Genomic DNA, 5,102 nt, shown 5'->3' on the forward strand with positions numbered 1-5,102 from the left:
GGGCTCCATGCGTCCCGGGCATTCGTCCCCCGGGTGTCCGGGGCTCAATCCAGGCTGACGGTATAGCAGAGTGCCCGGGTCGGGCTCCATGGTTTTCACGGCGGTCCTCCCCTGGGTGTCTGGGGGCTCCAGGCCGAAGGCATGGAAAAGTGCCCAGGACGGGCTCCATGCGTCCCGGGCATTCGTCCCGGGACGGGGACGGGGACAGGGACAGGGTCGGGAGAGTCCAGGCGGCTTCACTTCCGTGTCCAGCCATCTGATCGCCCAGATTCCCTCGGCCATCTGGTCGCCCGGATCCCCTCGGGCATCTGGTCGCCCGCAACGCTTTCCTATAAGGGCGACCAGATGGCCGAACTTCCCTGGAAGTCCCGATGAGGTGCCATTCGCCGCCCGGATCCCAGCGAGGGCTCCAGGAGGTCGGGTACATTCGCGCCTTGGGTCCCCTCTGTCACCTCGCGTGCACAGATTACAAGAAAAGGGGGTAATTTTCCTCCGGATTACTAGGGAGAAGGGTACGCCCGGACACCCCTCCGAGGCTGGCGGTTCTCTGCCATGGGGACCAGATGGGCTATGCCTGGGCAACACCTCCCTAGGCCACCCGGGGCTTCCTTCCTCCAGGCCAACCGCATGTCAAATTGCCCAGGACGGGCTCCATGGCTCCTGGGCAGTCGTCACCCGGGCGTCCGGGGCTCCATCCAGGCTGACGGCATGGAAAAGTGCCCAGGACAGGCTCCATGCGTCCCGGGCATTCATCCCCCGGGCGTCCGGGGCTCCATCCAGGCTGACGGCATGGCAGAGTGCCCGGGTCGTGATCCATGGTTTCCAGGGATGTCCTCCCCTGGGTGTCTGGGGGCTCCAGGCCGAATGCATGGAAAAGTGCCCAGGACGGGCTCCATGCGTCCCGGGCATTCGTCCCCTGGGCGTCCGGGGCTCCATCTAGGCTGACGGTATGGCAGAGTGCCCGGGTCGGGCTCCATGGTTTTCACGGTGGCCCTCCCCTGGGTGTCTGGGGGCTCCAGGCCGAAGGCACGGAAAAGTGCCCAGGACGGGCTCCATGCGTCCCGGTCACTCGTACCCCGGACGTCCGGGGCTCCATCCAGGCTGACGGCATGGCAGCGTGCCCGGGTCGGGCTCCATGGGTCCCGGGCAGCCCTCCCCCGGGCGTCCGGGGCTCCCACCTCCAGGCAGACGGCATGTCAAAGTGCCCAGGACGGGCTCCATGAGTCTGGGACAGTCCTCCCCCGGGCGTCTGGGACACCCGTCTCCATGAGGCCAACGGCATAGGCAAAGTACCCAGGACGGGCTCCATGGGTCCCGGGCAGACCTCTCCCCGGGCATCCGGGGCTCCCACCTCCAGGCCGACGGAATGTCAAAGTACCCAGGACGGGCTCCATGGGTCCCGGGCAGCTTCCCCCGGGCGTCCGGGGCACCCACCTCCAGGCCGACGGCATGTCAAAGTACCCAGGACGGGCTCCACGGGTCCCGGGCATTCCTCCCCCCAGGTCGTCCGGGCCCTAGAGCTCCGGTGGTCCAACCTGCGCCTGAGGCCCAGCCGGGGTCCAAGAGCCCTGCCTTGCGTGGGCAGGAAGTCAGGAACCCCACCGCGAAGGCTTGGGATGGATGGGGAGCTGGGAGTCCTTTCGATCCCGGCCATCTGGTCGCCCGCGATGCTTTCCAATGGGGCGACCAGATGGCTGGGCTTCCCTGGAAGTCCCGATGAGGTGCCATTCGCCTCCCGGATCCCAGCTAGGGCTCCATGAGGTCGGGTTCTTTTACGCCTTGGGTCCCCTCTGTCACCTCGCGTGCACGGATTGCAAGAAAGGGGGGTAATTTCCCTCCGGATTACTAGGGGCAGGGTACGCCCGGACACCTCTCCAGGGCTGGTGGTTCTCTGCCCGGGGGACCAGATGAGATATGCCTGGGCAACACCTCCCCCGGGCGTCTGGGGGCTCCATTCTCCGGGCCAACGGCATGGCTCAATGCCCAGGACGGGCTCCACGTGTCCCGGACAGACCGCCCCTGGGCGTCCGGGGCACCCATCTCCAGGAGGCCAATGGGATGGCAAAGTACCCGGGAAGGGCTCCACGGGTCCCGGGCAGCCTTCCCCCGGGCGTCCGGGGCTCCCACCTCCAGGCCGACGGCATGTCACACTGCCCAGGACGGGCTCCATGGGCCCCGGACAGACCTCCCCCCGGGCGTCCGGGGCACCCATCTCCAGGAGGCCAACGGGATGGCAAAGTACCCGGGAAGGGCTCCACGGGTCCCGGGCAGCCTTCCCCCGGGCGTCCGGGGCTCCCACCTCCAGGCCGACGGCATGTCACACTGCCCAGGACGGGCTCCATGGGCCCCGGACAGACCTCCCCCGGGCGTCCGGGGCACCCATCTCCAGGAGGCCAACGGGATGGCAGAGTAACCGGGAAGGGCTCCACGGGTCCCGGGCAGCCTTCCCCCGGGCGTCCGGGGCTCCCACCTCCAGGCCGACGGCATGTCACACTGCCCAGGACGGGCTCCATGGGCCCCGGACAGACCTCCCCCCGGGCGTCCGGGGCACCCATCTCCAGGAGGCCAACGGGATGGCAGAGTACCCGGGAAGGGCTCCACGGGTCCCGGGCAGCCTTCCCCCGGGCGTCCGGGGCTCCCACCTCCAGGCCGACGGCATGTCACACTGCCCAGGACGGGCTCCATGGGCCCCGGACAGACCTCCCCCGGGCGTCCGGGGCACCCATCTCCAGGAGGCCAACGGGATGGCAGAGTAACCGGGAAGGGCTCCACGGGTCCCGGGCAGCCTTCCCCCGGGCGTCCGGGGCTCCCACCTCCAGGCCGACGGCATGTCACACTGCCCAGGACGGGCTCCATGGGCCCCGGACAGACCTCCCACCGGGCGTCCGGGGCACCCATCTCCAGGAGGCCAACGGGATGGCAGAGTAACCGGGAAGGGCTCCATGGGTCCCGGGCAGCCCTCCCCCGGGCGTCCGGGGCTCCCACCTCCAGGCCGACGGCATGTCACACTGCCCAGGACGGGCTCCATGGGCCCCGGACAGACCTCCCCCGGGCGTCCGGGGCACCCATCTCCAGGAGGCCAACGGGATGGCAGAGTAACCGGGAAGGGCTCCATGGGTCCCGGGCAGCCCTCCCCCGGGCGTCCGGGGCTCCCACCTCCAGGCCGACGGCATGTCACACTGCCCAGGACGGGCTCCATGGGCCCCGGACAGACCTCCCCCCGGGCGTCCGGGGCACCCATCTCCAGGAGGCCAACGGGATGGCAGAGTACCCGGGAAGGGCTCCACGGGTCCCGGGCAGCCTTCCCCCGGGCGTCCGGGGCTCCCACCTCCAGGCCGACGGCATGTCACACTGCCCAGGACGGGCTCCATGGGCCCCGGACAGACCTCCCCCGGGCGTCCGGGGCACCCATCTCCAGGAGGCCAACGGGATGGCAGAGTAACCGGGAAGGGCTCCACGGGTCCCGGGCAGCCTTCCCCCGGGCGTCCGGGGCTCCCACCTCCAGGCCGACGGCATGTCACACTGCCCAGGACGGGCTCCATGGGCCCCGGACAGACCTCCCCCGGGCGTCCGGGGCACCCATCTCCAGGAGGCCAACGGGATGGCAGAGTAACCGGGAAGGGCTCCATGGGTCCCGGGCAGCCCTCCCCCGGGCGTCCGGGGCTCCCACCTCCAGGCCGACGGCATGTCACACTGCCCAGGACGGGCTCCATGGGCCCCGGACAGACCTCCCCCGGGCGTCCGGGGCACCCATCTCCAGGAGGCCAACGGGATGGCAGAGTAACCGGGAAGGGCTCCATGGGTCCCGGGCAGCCCTCCCCCGGGCGTCCGGGGCTCCCACCTCCAGGACGAAGGCATGTCAAAGTGCCCAGGGCGGGCTCCACGGGCCCCGGGCAGCCCTCCCCCCGGGCGTTCGGGGCACACATCTCCAGGAGGCCAACGGCATTGGCAAAGTACCCGGGAAGGGCTCCACGGGTCCCGACCAGGCTTCCCACGGGCGTCCCGGGCACCCTCCTCCAGGCCGACGGCATGTCAAAGTGTCCAGGACGGGCTCCATGGGTCCCGGGCAGCCCGCTCCCGGGCGTCCGGGGCTCCCACCTCCAGGCCGACGGCATGTCAAAGAGCCCAGGACGGGATCCACGGGTACCGGGCAGTCCTCCCCTGGGCGTCCGGGGCTCCCATCTCCAGGCCAACGGCATGGCTCAATGCCCAGGACGGGCTCCATGGGTCCCGCGCAGGCCTCCCCCGGACGCGTCCGGGGCAACCATCTCCATGAGGCCAACGGCATTGGCAAAGTACCCGGGAAGGGCTCCACGGGTCCCGGGCAGGCCTCCCCCGGGCGTCCAGGGCACCCACCTCCAGGCCGACGGCATGTAAAAGTGCCCAGGACCAGTTCCACGGGTCCCGGGCAGTCCTCCCCCGGGCGTCCGGGGCTCCCTTCCCCGGGCCAAAGCATTCCAGAGTGCCCAGGACGGGCTCCACGGGTCCCGGGCGTCCAGGGCTCCCTTCCCCGGGCCAACGGCTTGTCAGAGTGCCCAGGACGGGCTACGGGCCCCGGGCGTCCGGGGCACCCTTCCCCGGGCCAGCGGCATGTCAGAGTGCCCAGGACGAGTTCCACGGGACCCGGACGTCCGGGGCTCCCTTCCCCGGGCCAACGGCATACAGGAGTGCCCAGGACGGGCTCCACAGGTCCCGGTCGTCTGGGGCTCCCTTCCCCGGGCCAACAGCTTGTCAGAGTGCCCAGGACGGGCTCCACGGGTCCCGGGCAGTCCTCCCCCGGGCCAACAGCAGGTCAGAGTGCCCAGGACGGGCTCCACGGGTCCCGGGCAGCTCCATGCCCAAACCCATTTGAAAACCCGCCGCAGCGAAGGGGTTAAAGAAACGAAAGGAGAAGTTTTATTTATTTCGAGATCGTTGGTATATATCTCTCACCGTGCCTGTATATGAATGCAGAGCCACTGGGTGGCAGACAAGAGCCATAAATAGCTCACCTAGCTCTTTAGCGTTTTCCTCTATATCGTTTTCCTACTGTGGCATTTTCTGGTGTGGGATTAGGGAAGAATGTCTGATGTCCATGTTAACAGCTCGTCTTCACTGGGAAC

The sequence above is a fragment of the Lissotriton helveticus genome, chromosome 6, assembly GCF_964261635.1.
Source record: "Lissotriton helveticus chromosome 6, aLisHel1.1, whole genome shotgun sequence".
NCBI classification, from domain to species: domain Eukaryota; kingdom Metazoa; phylum Chordata; class Amphibia; order Caudata; family Salamandridae; genus Lissotriton; species Lissotriton helveticus.